Consider the following 20,923-nt stretch of genomic DNA (forward strand, 5'->3'; position numbering starts at 1 on the left):
GCGCACCTTTTATTTAGTATGGCTAAGATCATGGTTTGAAATGCATGAACATATAATTTAGTTTTTTTCCACGGTGAACACTATTATTACCAAAGCATTATTTTACAGGACACAAACAATGGTACAGGAGCACTCAAAAATGGCCAATTAAGACTTCTGGTTCTGCCACATTGGAGTAAGACACAAGGGAAGAGCGCGCCATCTCAATTTTGTACATTTATCTGTTTCAGAATTGACCAGTTTGTTTATTTCAAGCAGTAACCTTGACCTTGACCATACCTGCAGACGCATTTGACAAGATAAGTCTCACACAAAGGAAAACAAACCAATACACCAAATTTTACAACTTGACCTTCGCCAGGGCATCTCAAAATGGCGAGCAAAACAAAGTCAACTTTATCACTCTGTGTACTGAGAACCAAGTTGAGGTTGTTGCGGGAGGCAGTGCCAAGGCCCTGGTCACACTACAGCTCACAATGGGTTTGCAAATACTTGGTGATGAAAATTTGGTAGCATCACCACCAATCACGTGATGCATGGTGAACGTTCTCCGAGCTTCACAAGTTGTTTTTTGGTGCGTCTCCACCCTGTGAGTGGCCAAAAACATCACAAAAAAGAGTCAATGTTTTTGTCGGCAAACTAACAGTGAATACTCACAGATGGGTTTGGGAATACTTCCTGAAGCTCAGGGAACCTTCATGGAGCATCTTGAGATGTATTTGTCTCAAATCCCTGTCCCCGATGCTCATGGGAGCCTCATCAACACAGCAGCTCGGCATAGCCTAACTTTCCCCAAGACTTGAAAAGTGCATTTACATTTGGGAATCCTTCAGAGTCCATTGTGCGCATGCTTGGGACCCAGTCATTCAGGGAAATGTATGATGCTGATTTAAGTGCATGTGATATGTGCATAAGGACGCTGTTTTCACAGAGACTTTGTGAAGTATTCTGTTAGGTATGCAGCAGTAGACGGAAGGAAGTGCAGGAAGAGAGTGTTTATTAGCAAGCAAGATATTTACAAAAAAAGGGATCCAAGGTCAGAGTAACAAAACACAAATGAAACAGAAACCAGAGTATTTAATCAGCACCATAAACATGTCTAGAAACAACCTTGACAGTGATGATAATACTTTGCAAAGTCTCTGTGAAAACAGCATCCTTATCTATGCATATTGATTGCACTCTTATCAGCGTCAGGTGTTTCCCATAACAACTGGGTCCCAACAGCTTGCACGTCATCCTCCTTGGTCACGTGGCCACTCGAGCTGTGCCAGGCTCAAGCGCACAAAGGGATGACAGTCAAGTGTTCACCTGTTGTGTGACCACAACTTTTAGCTCACCAGTATATTGCCACCAAAATGCCTCATTTTCATCAACAACCCATCACAAAACATCACAAGCTGTAGTGGAACTGTAGCTTAAGTGACATTAAATCTGAAATAGCCAAACTGCACCAATAAATTAAAAAAGACATTTCAGCTCTTCATGAGAAAACCAAAGCAGACATGTGCTCTATTCACTACGAGCTAGCTAACGAGCTATCCATGCTCCATGCCACAGACACAGAGATTTCCAAGGAGCAAGCAGAGATGGGCAAAGCACTGAGCGACACTATGGACCAAGTTGTGCCATTCGAACAAATACAGAGCTCAATGGCAAGGGAGTTTACAAAATTACAAGACAAATGCATGGACCTTGAAAATCACTGCCAGAGACAAAACCTGATGTGAATTGGGGTTGAAGAGGGAGCTGAAGCTGGAAACCTGACAAAGCTCGCCACTGCCTTCTTCCCCGTGGTGCCTGGGGAGAGTTACTTTAATGGCCCAGTGATTATTGATCGTGCACACAGGACGCTTGGACCAAAGCCCCAAAGAGGAGAGAGGCCCCATGCTATCATTGCTAGTCTTCACTACTTCTCAGACAGGGAGATGATCATTTTCAGCTTGTCCAGAGTAAAGGCCTCTTAACTTACAAAGGGTCTACAGTACACATTTTCCCAGACACGAGCAAACTACAGGCTGCATTCAATCCTTTGAAAATGAAACTACAGGACGCCAAAATTGACAACAGCCTTTATTATCCAGCCAAGCTCACACTTGCCATAAATGGAAATCAGGTACTCTTTTGACCTGCCCAGCTAAGGAATTATTCGACAAGAAGGTTGCACCTACAGTACAGAGCACCATGATTAAACAGTCATTCACAATTATAATAGCCGGCTGACTAAATAGTTAACGTTAGCAGACATGCTCGTAGATTTTCACTGCAAGGTAATCCATAGCCAGCTGGCTCAGAACATTGTTTACTGTGTCTCTTCCCTTAGTCTCGTGAAGGCTGACATGAATGTGAAACCTATCTTGAGATGATACGATGCCGGATTTATATTTTGAATGATTGTTAACGTTCAGTGAACAGTGTTGGATACTATGGTAATGCAAATCAGAGCTAACATGAAGACCAACACTGCTACAGTACAAGTCTGACTAAACAGTTCTGTCTAAAGACATGAACACAGTACAATAGGCTAGTTCTGTCTCTTCACTGCCACTTTGAAAGTAAGGAAAGCTTTTTGATGTTTTCTTTTCAATGCACATGCACACATTAAAGTTGTTTGTAGACCACTGATCTCTACACAAAATATCTGGATACCTCATTAGCCAGTCAGACTGAAGCCATCTGGCCCCCATATTACCACACACATCAGATTGGTATAATTTTATCACTGCCTCGGAAGCGACACAAAATTGGATGTTATTCATCTAATTGTTGGGCGGGGGGGAGAACTGGACATGTTATTTATACACGTGTGAGAGGGAGAATGGTTGATTTTTGTGGGGGTGTTTGTTTTAATCATACTGTCCAGTATTCATACATTTTATCATGGATACATTCAGGAAGTTTACTGCACATTTATTATTACTACATCAAATAGAAAATACAAATACATGCACAACAGAAGAAAAAGTTGGAATTACAACATGACAATTCTGGTTTACACAGAGATGGAGACAGCATGTGGGTCACAGTCCACAAAAGTAACATCATTTCCTGCTACCTGGACGCATGTGAACCCTCAAAGATAAAAAATAAATTAAAAAAACCCCACACCATTCTACTGCACAGAATGAAAAATGAAATGAAACTAATCATGCAAATAATTGATGGAACAGAGAGTTACATGTAGATTACAAATTAACCATTTCGAAACAGTGATACCAATCCATAGTTACAAATTGTGTAATCAATCATCTAAATACAATTAAACTGCATAATTAAATTCTAACACCATTTACTAAAAACATATTTCCATACACATTAATATTTCAAAAACATTAAACATTGACAAATTTAAAGAAAACCAAAATATCAGGCAACATAACTATCAAACAAAAATAAGATCAATATATCAATTTAATGGTATTAAAAAGACCCAATAACAATGAAGAGGTGTGCTATAAAGATAGGTAAGGAATGTGGGTTAAGTTGAGAAAATAAGTGGAGGTAATGGAAGGAAGGGGGGAAAAAGGAATTACTTTTCTTGGGGCAAATTTGATCAGATACGATGGCTTAATACATAAACCAAATACATGCAATGCGTGTGGTAATTTGGTGGCCAGATGGCTTCATTCATCTGTAGTGTATACTGGCCAATGTGCTCTCCAGATATTTTACATAAAGATCAGTGGTGTAGACAAGGTTAGTTCATACCTTGGCTCATGGTGGCAGCCATCTGTTTCCAATATGAAACTGCCTGCAATGGTGCACAACTGGGTTCAAAAAGGGTGGAGGAAAGGGGCAGAAATAATTTAATGATATGAAAATAAGGGTGAGGGTTTTTTTTATTTCTCTTTTTCCACCCCCCTTTTTTTCTGTTGCAGCATTGCAGTTATAAGTGGTTACTGCTGCCATTACTACATCTGCAGTTATTTTCTATGCATTTCTTATATGAAACTGTTTCATTTTGTTATTCACTTAAATTTGAAGTTACTCTCTTTATTCCGTCACTTATTTGTTCTTTTTTTGTCAGATACATTGGCTGTATTTAGAGGAATAAACAGTGGGAAATCTAACTGCTGCAAAACTCGCTTAAATATTTCAGACAATTTCACCCTTGGTCAGATTGTACTACCTTGGGGAAGTCCAAAAATTGAAAACCTTTACTGTACGAGGGCCTTGAGAACATTGGGAGCAGTTATTTTCCTCAGTGGTATTGCCTCAGGAAACCAAGTGGAGGCACACAATAGTCAAAAGATACCGTACTAGCTTCCACTTCAGGTTTTTGGCAAAGGGCCCACACAATCCACCAAAACTCTGCTAAAAGGCTCACCAAAGGCAGGGATTGGATAGAATAGAGAAACTGGTATGACTTGATTAGGTTTGCCTGTCTTTTAGCAGATGTGGCAAGACTTGCAATAGGCTACAACATGTTTAAGACCAGGCAAGAAAATAAATGAAGAAAATGTATTCCACAAGATACAATCATAGGTCTTATTTACACCTAAATGTACAAGTCATGAGCCAACCTCAATCTCTCTATGAAACAGAATTTGAAATACCATCTGCCAGTCATCCTGCACAGATACAGTAGGACACCAATTTTTCATCAGAACCCAATCCTTTTCAAAATATCCTACAGCAACATGAACTCATCCCCAGGAAGTACTTCAAAGACAGGAAGAGAATCTCAATTCCACAATTAATTGTTTTTTAAAGACAAATCATCAGCAAGGGCCTTTTCCATTTTCACAAGCCCAAACAGGCTCATCTTTGAAGGTTGTACAAGGGAAATCACTTCAGGAGACTTATCCTCAGAGGGCTCACACAGCGCAGGACTACATATAAAAAGGACTCCGATAAATCAGACAGAGGAATCCTCTACATGAGAGGGTCACTCAAAGTCTCTTTGACCTAACCCAAGCAACAGCACAGGCTGGGAACACGGCAGGATTTTCTGCAACAGCAAGTCAGGACTATCAACAAGTAAAGAAACCAGAGTTATCTGTGGGTAAGTTTGGACTACCTCCTGCCAAGTCATTACCTAGAATAAACAAGCTTGTCTACAGGTAAACTAGGTCTAATGCCCACAACAACTTGTCCTGAAACAAGAGGAGAGAGTTAAATGCAATCTGGTGCAAAGGCACGTTAACAAACCCCATCTCAACACCTTGAATTAACACACGGGAACCAGTGGCAGTTTGTTCAGAAAAAAGTAACACCCTTCCTAAAATGATTAGCAATGGCTCTGCTTTAGTACAGCACTTAAACTGCCCCACAGAAGGAGTTTCAATAAACATTTCCAAATCAAAGTCCATAATGAAACAAAGGAAAAGCAGCAACAACAGCTGATAGAAAAAAACAAACAAAAACCTCAACTATCACCTTCCACAAGGAAGGCAAAAACAACTCTGGCAACACTGGTGCAATCCACTCCAAACTGGAGCCCATACAAATGCAAACACGGGTCTCAAGCCTGTAAAAACACAAAAGGAGCATCAAAAGCTTGTACAACAAGAATCCAGTGACTAAAAGTGCAACTGCAAAAACAAAGCAGCAAAGACACAAAACATCACTGAATAAAACAGAGCATGCTACATACAAACATAGCAGCATGCAATTCTTCTCAGATCCTAGACAAGCCCCATTTGTTACAGCATAGCCTGAACTTACCCATATGATAAAGCCACCATAATGAACAAAGAAAACCAGAGTTGCAGATATAACCCCAAAACTTAGGCCCTGTCCACACGGCAACGGATTCAGGTGACTCCGATACAATTGCTTATCGTTTAGGCCTGGCGTCCACACAGCACCGGCGTTTTGGGTGCCCAAAACGCAATCTTTTTGAGAACGGGTTCCAGAGTGGAAAGATCTGGCAACGTTGCCGTTGTGAAGTCGTCTGGATGAGTAGAACGGATTTGTTTATGATGACATCACAACCACATGACTGTGAGTGCTTCACGCCGGGTAGAAGTGTAACGAACTCGATGCGAGTTGTCAACAAATCCTATAACTTGGTTCATGAAACGCGCTTACAAAATATTTTCACTGTGAATATTTATTGTGTAATGGTGCAAAGTGAGAGAGAGAGAGACTCTGCCCTTAGGGCAGAGTCAATCCCGCCAGCAAAAACAGGGAAAAAAAAAGGAGCGATCTCACCTCTTCAGATGTTGGTTTAAGTCCTACAATACATTCCTCAAAAAGGGCGTAGAAGAAATTAATCCGTCAACGTGTATCATTCAATTTATTCCGGACCATTAAAGACGCCACCTTCCGCGTAGAATCATACGTCATCCTCGTCGCCATATTGGATAGGTCAAAGCGGAGAATAAAGATTCATGTGCTGCGTTTAACTGTACCAACAGGTTTACCGTCCAAACGAGATCATATGGGATTACCTTTCACAGGTGAGAAACAACAAATTAATCCATCAACGTGTATCATTCAATTTATTCCGGACCATTAAAGACGCCGCCTTCCGTGTAGATTCATACGTCATCCTCGCCGCCATTTTGGAGAGGTCAAAGCGGAGAATAAAGATTAGCTGTGTTTAACTGTAACAACAGGTTTGCCGTCCAAACGAGATCACATGGGATTACCTTTCACAGGTGAGACTGGAAAAATACTTTTCATTGTATTTGGTCATTATAATGTAATTTTACAAACAGATTTTCCTGACTTTGTGGCTAATATGAAGTCTCGCGCATAATAGTTTATGCGCATGCGTCCTTACTTCTTCTATGGTTCTGGTGTCTCCGAAGGGACCGTCTTACAGCGCCCCTAGAGGTGTGGCATGTGTATTGCATCGTTTTCAGCAAACGTTGCATTGCCATATGGACCTGATATTTTACTGATTGTTGCCCATTTGGACGTGATATATTTTTAAATAACATCTCGTTGCCGTTGTCGTGTGGATGTAGCCTTAGTTTTATTAAGGGACAAAATACCTCAAAAAACAAAAACAAACTGATCAACAAATCAAAGAATAAATAAATGGGGGGGGGGGGCTGGGACCCCCTACAACAGGTCCTCCCTATCTAATAAATGCAACTCAGAAAATAAATGAAAACACACACACAAAAAAAAAGCCACAAGAGCTGCCAGCCTGATATGCAGACCAATAAAAAAAGCCAAAACCAACAACAAAAAACACTTGATTAACATGAAACAGTTGCCAAAAGAACCCCAAACTGCACTAATCTCTTACGCATATGGCCTAAAGATGGGATCAAGGCAAAATCAAGAGCAAGAAACAAAGAGGCAGCATTATATATAATCAGGGCAGGTGCACTGCATTGGCAATCAAACAGGGAAGCTCCACCCAGAGCAAGCCACTCCTCCCACCATGGATAGCTCCTCCCACCATGAACAGCTCCTCCTTTCAACAGAAAGGTCAGGGGCCATAACACATTACAATGTATTTATTGAAAATTTGGCGATTTCAAATAGGCTAAAACAAATTGCCAAACTAGTGTGCATAACACAGAAATAAATTAACATAAGGCGATTCAACACAAGCCATGGTAACACAAATGCCCTTTTGCTCTATCATTCCAAGACAAAATTGATCAAAATAAAACCTTAGCCTTGTACCATGAAGGGCCTTTATGGATCCTGGGTACAACATCTGGCACATTTGTGACTGCCACAAGCCAATTATGTATTGTCGTTAAGGCTTCATTGTTGATCGGCCACTGTGGGAAATCCCCTTCTATAGCACAAGGAATTTAACATATTTCCTGTGTACAGTGCCTTGCAAAAGTATGCACCCCTCTTGGCATGTTTTGGGTTTTGTTGCCTCACAACCTGCAATTAAAATGGATTCTTTGAGGGATTGCATCATTTCATTTACAGAACATGCCTACAACTTTGAAGTTGTGATTTTTTTTAATTGTGAAGCAAACAACAAATAGGACAAAATAACAGAAAAGTTCATTGTGCATAACTATTCATCCCCCCAATGTCAGTACTTTATAGATCCACCTTTTGTGGCAACTATAGCTGCAAGTCGCTTTGGATAAGTCTCTGTGAGCTTGCCACATCTTAGCCCCTGGAATTTTTGCCCATTCCTCAAGGCAAAACTGCTCCAGTTCCTTCAAGTTGGATGGGTTCCACTGGTGAACAACAATCTTCAAGTCTGACCACAGATTCTCAATTGGATTGAGGTCTGGGCTTTGACAAGGCCATTCCAACACATTTAAATGTTTCCCCTTAAACCACTCAAGTGTTGGTTTAGCAGTATGCTTAGGGTCATTGTCCTGCTGGACGGTGAACCTCCGTCCCAGTCTCAAATAACTGGCAGACTAAAACAGGTTTTGCTCAAGAAAATCCCTGTATTTAGCGCCATCCATCTTTCCCTCGATTCTGACCAGTTTCCCAGTCCCTCCTGCTGAAAAACATCCCCACAGCATGATGCTGCCACCACCATGTTTTACTGTGGGGATGGTGTTCTTGGGGTGATAAAATGTGTTGGGTTTGCGCCAGACATAGCGTTTTCCTTGGTGGCCGAAAAGTTCAATTTTAGTCTCATCTGACCAGAGCACCTTCCTCCATACATTTGGGGAGTCTCCCACATGCCTTTTGGCAAACTCAAATCATTCTTTCCTATTTTTATCTTTAAGTAATGGCTTTTTTCTGGCCACTCTTCCATAAAGCCCAACTCTGTGGAGTGTACGGCTTATTGTGATCCTATGGACAGATATTCCAGTCTCTGCTGTGGAACTCTGCAGCTCCTTCAGGGTTACCTTTGGTCTCTGTGCTGCCTCTCTGATTAATCCCCTCCTTGACTGGTCTTTGAGTTGTGGTGGGCGGCCCTCTCTTGGCAAGTTTGTTATGGTGCCATGTTCTTTCCATTTGATGATGGGTTTGGTGGTGCTCCAGGGGATCATTAGTGATTTGGATTTTTTTTTATAACCCAACCCTGACTTGTACTTCTCAACAACTTTGTCCCTGACTTGTTTGGAGAGCTCCTTAGTCTTCATGGTGTTGTTTGAATAGTGGTGCCTCTTGCTTAGTGGTGTTGTAGCCTCTGGGGCCTTTCAGAAAAGGTGTATATATACACTGACAGATCATGTGACACTTAGATTGCACACAGGTGGACCTTATTTCACTAATTATGTGACTTCTGAAGGTAATTGGTTGCACCAGAACTTTTTAGGGGCTTCATAGCAAAGGGGGTGAAGACATATGCACACGCCAATTTTCAGTTTTTTTTATTATATATATATATATATCTCATCTCATTATCTCAAGCCGCTTTATCCTTCTACAGGGTCGCAGGCAAGCTGGAGCCTATCCCAGCTGACTACGGGCGAAAGGCGAGGTACACCCTGGACAAGTCGCCAGGTCATCACAGGGCTGACACATAGACACAGACAACCATTCACACTCACATTCACACCTACAGTCAATTTAGAGTCACCAGTTAACCTAACCTGCATGTCTTTGGACTGTGGGGGAAACCGGAGCACCCAGAGGAAACCCACGCGGACACGGGGAGAACATGCAAACTCCACACAGAAAGGCCCTCGCCGGCCCCGGGGCTCGAACCCAGGACCTTCTTGCTGTGAGGCGACAGCGCTAACCACTACACCACCGTGCCGCCATATATATATCTCATCTCATTATCTCTAGCCGCTTTATCCTTCTACAGGGTCGCAGGCAAGCTGGAGCCTATCCCAGCTGACTACGGGCGAAAGGCGGGGTACACCCTGGACAAGTCGCCAGGTCATCACAGGGCTGACACATAGACACAGACAACCATTCACACTCACATTCACACCTACAGTCAATTTAGAGTCACCAGTTAACCTAACCTGCATGTCTTTGGACTGTGGGGGAAACCGGAGCACCCAGAGGAAACCCACGCGGACACGGGGAGAACATGCAAACTCCACACAGAAAGGCCCTCGCCGGCCCCGGGGCTCGAACCCAGGACCTTCTTGCTGTGAGGCGACAGCGCTAACCACTACACCACCGTGCCGCCATATATATATATTTTTTCACTTCACCAATTTAGACTATTTTGTGCAGATCCATTACATAAAACTCAGATTAAAAAAACATTTAAATTACAGGTTGTAATGTAACAAAATCGGTAAAAAGGCAAGGGGGTGAATACTTTTGCAAGGCACTGTATGTATAAAATTAGCAAACTCAAAATACATGTAGCCAAACTGGGCCTGCCTCATAACATCTTAATGAGGCAATGTCGTGCGGATTATAATTTCCATTTTTATAATGAAATGGAATAGAACAAAGAAATACAATACTGGCTGTCATTCACTTTTTACAATGTTTTGCAGCCGTGAAGCAGCTGCCACTTGCCAGCTTGTAGCGTAGAAATTGTGTTTTAGCACATTTTATTAAATTTCAAATTATGTGGAGGGAATTATTTTCATTGGACATTGTGACGGGAGAGATTTAATTTTGTCAGACTTTGCAAGATTTTTCCAGTCAAAGTCTGGTGTGGTACGTAGCAGGGGCAGGGTTGAGCATTGGCTGTGAATAGCAAGAAGGCAGGTTGAGCCAGCAGGTAACGTGATGAGCTGCACCTGTGTTAAATTATTGGCTGTCTATTAACCTGTGTCTCTGTGTGTCTTTCAGACAGTCCGGAACGAGAGAGAGAACTGTGATACCCCAGGTGTGTGTGCGTGCATGCGCGTGTGTGTGCATGCGTGTGTTTTTTTGCTTGTTTGGTGAACGAGTCACTGAAAAGTGTGTACAAATAAAGAAACTCACCTGTTCTGAAGCCTGTTTCCCCTTCCTCTGTTTCCAAAAACCAGAGATCTGTCACACTGGTGCCGAAACCTGGGACTGAGGAACAAACACTACCACGGGATCAGAAGCAGTCCAAGACCTCCTCCAAATGCTCGCCAACAACCTCCAGCGCCAGCAGTATGCCCTCGTCGTGCTTTCCATCAACCTGGACTGGCGCTTTTGGGATCTGCTTGAAGCCCAGGCAGAGGATCGGCAGGTAATATGGAGCTGGGTACAGTCTGCAGGTGCTCCAGCCAGCGTTCCTGCGGCCAGCATGCCTGTCCAGCTGGTGAAGATGGAGCCGCAGGACTACCCCAACGCCTTCATTGAGCTGTTTGAGCATGTTGCGGAGGCAAGCTCCTGGTCAACCACACAGTGAGCGGCTTGCCTTCTGCTCCTCCTGTTGGGAGAGGCCCAGCTCATGGCTCAACAGCTCACGGCCTCCAATATGCTGGAGTACCCTCACCTGATGCGAGCCATCCTACAGCGGGTTGGACACAGCCCAGAAGAACAGCACCAGCGCTTCTGCTCACTGGCTTATGGCAAAGTGGGCCGGCCATTTGCACTTGCCCAACAGCTCCGGGATGCCTGCTGACAGTGGCTTCTGGCCAGTGAGTGTAACATCAAAGCTATCATCGAGCAAGTGGCACTGGAGCAGTTTGTTGCTCAGCTGCCGAGCGGGACATCAGCATGGCTCTGGTGTCACCGAACAACATTGCTGGAGGAGGCGGTCCGACTGACTGAGGATCGTCTGATGGTGTATCCAGAAGCAGGCTCTGTGACAACTCTCTCTCTCAATCACTTTCTCCTTCCCCCTCTCCCTCTCCTTGCCCCTCCCCTATCTCAGCCCCACAGAAACAGGGGCCAACTCCCTTGAAATCTGCTCCCCACACCCTTGTCTATCCCAATGTTTCCACTCTCCCTTCTCCTTCTGTGACTGTGCCGCCATTAACCCTCTCTCTCTCTCTCTCTCTCTCTACAGATGAACTCATCCATGCCCACCAGAACCACAAGCAAGCCCAGGCAGGTCTGTAAGCATGGAGAGAAGGGAAATCAGTGCTTCCATAAGGAGGCAGGGCTACTGGTTTACATTCCTGATGCACTTCAGGCTTCCCCTGATCAAGCAGGGGCATACAGGATAACTGTGAGTATTCAAGGGGGTACACATCAGGCTTTGGTGGATTCAGGTTGTAATCAGACCTCCATACATCAAAGCCTGACTCAATGCGGGGCACTGGGAAATGCACTTGTGGTGAAGGTTAAGTGTGTGCAGGGTGATATACACAAATGTCCACTGATGCCCGCCACTATCCACTTCCAGAGAGAAAACCATAGAGTAGAGACCGTGGTTAGTCCAAGTCTCACTCACCCACTGATCCTGGGGACCGATTGGCTGGGGTTTAAAACATTAATGAAACAAATAATAGTGGACAAATAATAGTCCTGCAGTAGCACATTCCAGGGGGATCCTGCCACAACGTTGGCTGGGGAAGTGGTCTCAGGCACTTCTGCATCAGCTCCATGTCGTGATGACACAGAGAGTGGGGAAAACCCTCCTTCCTCTCTGGGGAATCCCTTAGGGGACTTCCCATTGGAGCAGGTGCATGATGAGTCCCTGAGACACGCCTTTGACCAAGTGAAAGTAATTGATGGTCAAATCTTCCAGCCTAATTTTGCGCTTTCCTACCCGCATTTTTGTATTATTTATTTATTTAAAGGTTTAGTTATCAGGGACAATGCACATTAATAAAACATTTAAACAAATGTAAATATGCCAGAATTAGCCAGAAGGCTATTTTGCATCTGCTGTCCCTGGACTGATGTTAAAATAGTGACCCTAAAATCAAAGATAGGCTGTATTGAGTGATACAGGACACTCAAACTAAAGAAAAGATCACACAGTTGTTGGTCCCAAATAGCTGTAGGGAACTCTTATTCCATGCGGCTCATCACAATCCTATGGCTGGGCATTTGGGGCAGGATAAAACACTAAATTGCCTCATGGCCCATTTCTATTGGCCAGGGATTCACGTTGATGTCCGCAAGTGGTATGCGGCTTGTCGCAAATTCCAGCTGGTGAATCCAGCGGCTACACCAAAAGTGCCATTGCGCCCATTGCCACTGGGCAATGGCCTCTCATCAGGCCATTAGATTGTTCTACACGCAGGTATCGCTTTGAATTAATCATTGTGGATTATGCAACGTGATACCCGGAAGCAGCGCCTCTCCGCAATATCTCAGCACGCAGTGTTGCGGAGGCATTCTTCTGCATTATCTCCTGAGTCAGAATTCCAAAAGAAATCCTGGCTGATTAAGGTACTACATCTATGTCACATGCACTGTGTGAATTATACAAATTATTGGTGATTAAATCAATTCGTACAAGTGTTTGTCATCTGCAAACAGATGGGCTGGTCGAACGATTTAACCAAACATTTAAGATCATGATTCATAAGTTTGTTCATGAGGATGCTAAAAATTGATACAGGTGGCTCAACCCTCTGTTGTTTGCAGTGCGCGAGGTCCCACAAGCCTCCACCGGGTTTTCCCTGTTTGAATTGCTGTATGGGCGTAAGCTCCATGATGCCTTAGACATCATGAAAGAAAATTGGGAGGAGGGGCCTTCTCAAAGTAAAAATGAAATTCACTATGTTCTTGACCTGAGAGCAAAACTCCACACACTGAGTCACATAACCCAGGAGAATTTGCTACAGGCCTAAAAAAGTCAAGCTCGTCTGTACAACAGAGGGGCATGACTAAGGGAATTTGCACTGGGAGATAAAGTCCTCATTTTATTGCCCACCTCAAGCTCAAAATTGCTCGCCAAATGGTAAGGGCCCTTTGAGGTCACACGGTGAATTGGGGAGGTTGACTATAAGGTCAAACGGCCAGATGGGGCAACACAGGTCAAATTTACTACCTCAATCTCCTGAAACCATGGAGAGAGGAGGTTCCTGTGGCTCTGGCAAGGGTAGTTCCGGAGAGAGCAGAGCTGGGACCAGAGGTAAGTCCTAAAAGCGCGGCTCAATTCACCCTGGTCCCATGTGGAGACCACCTCTCACCATCCCAGAAAGCACAGGTAGTTAGGTTGCAGGAGGAATTATCCAATGTGTTCTCACCCCTCCCTGGTCGCACTAACCTCACAGAACACCACATTGAGACTCCCCCAGGGGTGGTGGTGCACAGCCACCCATATCGGCTGCTCGAACACAAGAAAAACGTGGATCGGGATGAACTTCAGGCTATGCTTAACATGGGAGTAATTGAGGAGTCACACAGTGACTGGAGCAGCCCGGTAGTCTTGGTTCCCAAAACCAACGGGTCAGTCCGGTTCCGTGTGGACTATAGACAAGTCAATGCGGTGTCTAAATTTGATGCATATCTGATGCCCCACATTGATGAACTGCTTGATTGTTAAAGTCTGTGCCACACTGTCTCGTATCTTGCCACGTAAGTGGCGTATGAGTCAAACGCCAAGAAATGAGGCGTATTTTGTCCAAATTTTAAGTCCTGTGACGTACACACCATACTGTATGTGTGACGTTTCTGTGGCATTCCTGTGGCATATCTGGGGTTTATATGGGGTTAAGGGGATGTAAAGATATGGCTTACTGAGGCGTATGCGTGGCGTTTGATGCATTGCCATGGCATAACTGTTTAGTTGCTTTTGTTGGTGTGGCATTTCATTTCTATGTGTGACGTTGCTGCTGTGTACCTGTGGCATATTGGCAACACCTTGTACACTGTTTAAAAAAAGGCATGTCTAGGGTATTTACATGAAACACCACAAGACATGTCTTCTAAGTGTTACAATTAAGGGTATTTAAATAAGACATGTCTAAGCCCTTTTTTATTTACAGTGCACCTGCCACTCACCAAACGTGAGTTGTGAAATCTAATGGCGAGTAAAGATTGCCCTAGACTCGCCTTTCTCGGTGAGTGTGTTCAAAACAATGGGTTCCTACCTAGTATTCATGTAAAATCCAAGAAATATTCGACAAAAACTCTTTCCTCAGGCAGGACTCTCAGGTGCACTCCGGACTGCGCATGTGCCTTAAGACTGGCTATATGATGAATTAACAGCTTCACTGGACTCAAAGCTCGGAGAGCAGCCTGTCCTCGTAAGGTTCACTCATTTGCTTTACAAAAGGTAAATAAGACATGTCTAAGCCATTTTTTTTAAACAGTGCATGCAACAGTTATGTTGCAGGTCAACTAAAGCGTTCGCATGGCGTAATAGGTGTTTGAGTAACGTTCCCGCTGCATCAGTGCTGCATAGCTTTTGTTTTTCTGGCGTACATGTGACATATGTGTGACGTATCAAAGTTGCTACATACGTGTTACAGATTTTTAAGTGCAGACTTAAAATTACACCGCACCCTGGTGCACAAGGAGATCGTGTTAAACATCCTAGAGTATTAGCTATAGAAGTTGATGCTGTGACATTCCTTTCTTACTGCCATGTATCCTGATATGCCGTACATATGCAAGGCTGAAACGCCATGTGTGACACAGGCATTAGGCACGGCTAGCTTTTACTTGACACTGGATTTGACAAAGAGATATTGGTAGAGCCCCTTGACACATTATCCCACAAGAAACTGCCTTTTCCACTCCGTTTGGCTTTCACCAATTCGTCACCCTTCCTTTTGGGTTGTTTGGGGCTCCAGCGACATTTCAGTGTCTCATGGACTGAATTCTCTGTCCCCACAATGTGTATGCGGCGGCATACTTAGATGATATAATAATTTAGAGTCATGATTGGGAGCGGCTTCTAGAACATCTGAGGGCGGTTCTTAGGTCGCTGAGGCACACCGGGCTCACAGCAAACCCGAAAAAAAGTGTGCAATTGGATGGGTGGAAGTACTGTATCTGGGCTTCCACTTGGGTCATGGGCAGGTGCATCCCCAAATTGAAAAGACAGCAGTGATTGCAGCCTGCCCGCAACCTAAGACCAAAAAGGGGGTGAGGCAGTTCCTGGGGCTGGCTGGTTATTATAAGCAGCTCATGCTTAACTTTTCAGACGTCACCAGCCTGCTGACTGACCTCACTAAAAAGGGGGTGCCAGATCCAGTCCAGTGGACAGAGCTGTATGAACGGGCTTTTGCTCAGCTAAAGGCAGTTTTCTCTCCCTTTTGTTTTACAGACCGATGCATTGGACAGAGGGCTGGGGGATGTTTTGTCCCAGTTGCTGGAAGGGGAGGAGTGTCCAGTGCTGTAAATCAGTCACAAGCTCTCCATGTGAGAGTCAAAATACAGCACCATAGAAAAGGAGTATCTGACCATCAAGTGGACAGTCCTCACTCTCCGCTACTATCTGCTAAGACTCCCATTCACCCTCTGTTCCGATCATGCCCCATTCCAGTGGCTCCACCGCATAAAGGATGCCAACGTGCAGATCACTTGTTGGCATCTAGCCCTTCAACCCTTTAAATTCAAGGTGGTCCACAGGCCAGGGGCGCAGATGGTGGTGGCAGATTACTTCTCCCACCAGGGCGGGAGTCAGCTGCAGGCTGGACAACTCCCTAGCCTGAGTCGGGCCATGGAGGTATGTGGCAGTGGGGGCGAGGTCAAGCGTCGACTGTGAACGGCAAGGAGGCAGGTTGAACCAGCAGGTAACATGTGATGAGCTGCACCTGTGTCAGATTGCTGGCTGTCTATTAACCTGTGTCTCTGTGTGTCTTTCAGACAGTCAGGAACAAGAGAGAGAGCTGTGATACCCCAGGCGTGTGCATTTGTTTGGTGAAAGAGTCACTGAAAAGTGTGCACAAATAAAGGAACTTGCCTATTCTGAAGCCTGCTTCCCATTCCTTTTTTTTTCCAAAATCAGAGATCTGTCACATCTGGTAATTACAGTGGTGCTTGAAAGTTTGTGAACCCTTTAGAATTTTTTTTATATTTCTGCATAAATATGACCTAAAACATCATCAGATTTTCACACAAGTCCTAAAAGTATCTTGTTGTTCTCCATTGTGAGCGTGGTATTAATAGTAAACTTATGTGTAGACATATGGATATACATATAAATAATTAATTATATGATATAGTCATAGAGAATTGATATCTGAACAGTTGTGTGTGTGTGTTTAAATAAGGAAGCTAGATAATCAATTTATATTGACTAAAGAAGAGGGGTGGGATTAAATAGGTTTTTACTTCAGCCCACTCCTTTTCGGACATGTAAACTCAAAACTGCTTTGTGCATCCTTGTTTGTATTTTTGTTTTGATTTTTATTTATTATTATTACCTATATTATTTATGTCAAAATAATTAGTTTTTCTTTTGTTTCAGACATGTAAAAGCTTTTTTACCTTTACCTGACATGTTTCGACGGTGTAACTTCCGTCTTCATCAGAGGGTCACCCGGATGTTGGTGTGTGACGTGCCTTTATAATCAGCTGATGTTGTGGAGGCGTGACCTCCCTGCCAATATTGACAGGTCGGTCACGCCTCCCGCTGTCAGTGTTGCCCCCTCAGGACGGCGCTCCAGGTGTGGGAGAGCATGTACTCCCCCTCATCCCTGTTTATTGTTCTTGGGCTACGCTTTCTGATTTCTATTGACTCCTTGATCCAACGGTGGTATCTGTTGTTCTCTTGCTGTATGATCTGAGCATTGTCCCAGTCCATTATATGATTTTCCCTTCTGCAGTGGTCTGTTATTGCTGATTTCAGGTTCTCTTGCATAGCTTTTTCTTTTATTGCTCTTGTTTGTCTCTGTTCTGTTTCTTTTTCACATTCTTTTTTATGTTCCTTTTTTCGTATGCTAAAACTCCTTCCTGTCTCCCCAATGTAGGTTTTATTGCATGACAGGCATGGTATTTCATATATGACATTACATTTACTGTTTTGGTCGATTTTGTCCTTAGGGTGAACTAGTAGCTGTCGTAGTTTGGTGTGTGGTTTCACGGGTGTTTGTATGTTGTGTTTTTTCATGGCTCTTTGGATTTGTTCTGTGACTCCTCTGACATACGGTAGAGTCACTACTGCTTTACTTTCCTGTTTTTGGGTTGTCTGTTTTCTTCCTTTTTCCTGCGTCTTTTCTTTTGTTTTCACTTGTTGTGTGCCTTTGTGTATGGCCCATGGTGGATATTGACATGTGATCAGAGCTTGCCATATGTGTTGTTCTTCTGTTGCGCGTTCTGTGGGGTCGGTTATGATTGATGCACGTTCGTAGAGTGTTCTGACAACTGACAGTTTGTGTGCGATGGGGTGTTCGGACGTCCAGAGCAGATATTGATCAGTGTGTGTCGGTTTTCTGTAGATTGTTATTTTGATGTCTCCATCGTCTGTGTGGTGAACTTTTATGTCCAAAAACGCTATTGATTTTTCTGTTTCCTCTTCGTGCGTGAATTTTATGTTGCCGGTGTCGTCTATAGAGTTGAGATGATCTGTCAATTGTTGGGTGCGTCCGACTTTCACTTTCTCCAGGATGTCATCTACATACCTCCTCCATAACGTGGGCCTGCATTCTTCTGGGGCAGATGTAATAGCCTCTCTTTCAAGGTGTTCCATGAAGAAGCCGCACATTATGGCGGAGAGTGGGTCCCCCATCGCAAACCCCTCCTTCTGCCTGTATATTGTTCCGCGGAACTGGAAGTATGTGGATGTGGCAATGAAACTGAGCAGTTGACTGATGTCTTCTACTGATAACTGTGTACGTTTCTTGAGAGTCTTGTCTGTCTTGAGGCGCTGTCGTACGATTCTCAGTGTAGCTTCCACCGGTGTTTTTGTGAATAGGGAGACAACGTCGTGTGATATTAATATTTCATCCTTTTCCACTTTTATCTTACTGAGTTGTTCTGCTAGTTGTTTTGAATTTTTGCAGTGTTGTTCTGTTTGGCCCAGTAGTGGTTTGATTATCTCCGCAAGCGCTTTAGACAGGTTGTAAGTGATTGATCCGATGCTGTCCACAATTGGACGTAACGGTGCTCCTGGTTTATGTATTTTTGGTGTGCCATAGATCCGGGGGGTTATGCTGGCTGTGGGTATTAAATTGTTGTATGTCTGTTTATCAATTTTGTTGGCTTCCAATAAAGGCTTCAGTAAAGCTTTTAGTTTTTTCTTCTTGTCCTCTGTGGGGTCTTTCTTGAGGATCTCATATGTGGTGGTGTCTGCCAACATACTGTTCATTTGGTTTTCATATTGTGCTGTATCCATTATGACTATTGTTCTGCCTTTGTCTGTGGGTAATATCATGATGTTTTTATTCTTGGCCAAACTTCTTATTGCTCTTTCTTCCTGCTTTGATATGTTACTTGGTGGTAGTTTTGCGGATTTCAGTATTCCTGCTATTTTATTGCGTAATTCTGCTTTATGTCCCTGATCCTGTATTCTTTCGCATGCCAGCTCCGTTGCTAGGATGAAATCCTCGTGTGGGATCTTGTGCGGTGTAACGGCATAATTAAGTCCTCGCGTCAGGATGCTGCGCTCTGCTTCAGTCAGTTTATGAGTTGATATATTGTGTATCCATTTCTTATTTGTCGTGATGTTGTTCTGCTCTTGTTGTCTTTTCTTGGTGATTAATCTTTCCAGTTTTCCGATGTGCCGAGTCTTCGTTTTTGTAAATTCCTTTTCATGTATTTCGTGCAGGTGTTCTTGTATCAGTGTGTCCATTTCTTTGGTGAGGGGGAAAAGTTGTTTCCAGTGTTTCAATTGTTGTTCTAACTCCGCGCTGATGTTTTTTATTTTGTTCGTTGTGCATCGTATCCTTTCTTTGATTAGTGTCTTTTTCGCTCTGTCCACGGCCTTCTTTGCGTTTTTGGTTGGAATGGGAGTCTTGATGTTTAAACTTGCCGGCGTAATTCCTTCATCTCGGCATCGCAGGTTGAATTTTAAATGATTTCTTTGGCGTGCCTGTTTCTTCGTCAGTTGTTCTAGGCGGCAAAACTCTTTTATGCACTCTTTTCCATAACTTTCGTTTAATAAATATATTACATTCATTATGGGTCGCGGGTCGCGGACCTGTCAATATTGGCAGGGAGGTCACGCCTCCACAACATCAGCTGATTATAAAGGCACGTCACACACCAACATCCGGGTGACCCTCTGATGAAGACGGAAGTTACACCGTCGAAACATGTCAGGTAAAGGTAAAAAAGCTTTTACATGTCTGAAACAAAAGAAAAACTAATTATTTTGATTTAAGAAGAAGACATAATGAACGTAATATATTTATATTATTTATGGTTTATTTTCTAATTTAGTGGCTTTTTACGTGTTCTTGTTGCAAATGCTGTTTTGCTTTTCTTGTTTTTGTTTATTTATTCATTGTTTGTTTACATGTTCAAAATAAACTATCATCATCAAAAGTAGATAAAGAGAACCCAGTTAAACAAATGAGACAAAAATATTATACTTGATCATTTATTTATTGAGGAAAATGATGGAATGTTGATGCTCATCAGGCTGGAAAAAGGTTACAAAACCATCTCTAAAGAGTCTGGACTCCACCAATCCACAGTCAGACAGATTGTGTACAAATGGAGGAAATTCAAGACCATTGTTACCCTCCCCAGGAGTGGTCAACCAACAAAGATCACTCCAAGAGCAAGGAGTGTAATAGTCGGTGAGGTCACAAAGGACCCCAGGGTAACTTCTAAGTAACTGAAGGCCTCTCTCACATTGGCTAATGTTCATGAGTCCACCATCAGGAGAACACTGAACAATAGTGTGCATGGCAGGGTTGCAAGGAGAAAGCCACTGCTCTCCAAAAAGAACATTGTTGCTCGTCTGCAGTTTGCTAAAGATCACGTGGACAAGCCAGAAGGCTATTGGAAAAATTTTTTGTGGACGGATGAGACCAAAATAGAACTTTATGGTTTCAATGAGAAGCGTTATGTTTGGAGAAAGGAAAACACTGCATTGCAGCATAAGAACCTTATCCTATCTGTGAAACATGGTGATGGTAGTATCATTGTTTGGGCCCGTTTTGCTGCATCTGGGCCAGGACAGCTTGCCATCATTGACGGAACAATGAATTCAGAATTATACCAGTGAATTCTAAAAGAAAATGTCAGGACATCTGTCCATGAACTGAATCTCAAGAGAAGGTGGATCATGCAGCAAGACAATGACTCTAAGCACACAAGTCGTTCTACCAAAGAATGGTTAAAGAAGAATAAAGTTAATCTTTTGAAATGGCCAAGTCAAAGTCCTGACCTTAATCCA

General features: G+C 43.4%; 1 long non-coding RNA gene across 3 annotated transcripts; it reads left to right on the forward strand.

Moving 5' to 3' along the window:
* The first annotated feature begins 4,667 nt into the window (after positions 1 to 4,667).
* Positions 4,668 to 16,501, forward strand: LOC132885889 (uncharacterized). Of its 3 annotated transcripts, none has more exons than XR_009654635.1 (4): positions 4,668 to 5,005; positions 10,603 to 10,639; positions 10,782 to 11,899; positions 16,444 to 16,501. It is a non-coding gene; the product is annotated as an uncharacterized LOC132885889 (long non-coding RNA). The 3 variants fall into 3 exon arrangements; XR_009654636.1 differs by having other exon boundaries at positions 16,448 to 16,491; XR_009654634.1 differs by lacking the exon at positions 16,444 to 16,501 and adding an exon at positions 15,902 to 16,420.
* Positions 16,502 to 20,923: the final 4,422 nt, after the last annotated feature.

This window comes from Neoarius graeffei, chromosome 5 (assembly GCF_027579695.1).
Source record: "Neoarius graeffei isolate fNeoGra1 chromosome 5, fNeoGra1.pri, whole genome shotgun sequence".
NCBI lineage: Eukaryota > Metazoa > Chordata > Actinopteri > Siluriformes > Ariidae > Neoarius > Neoarius graeffei.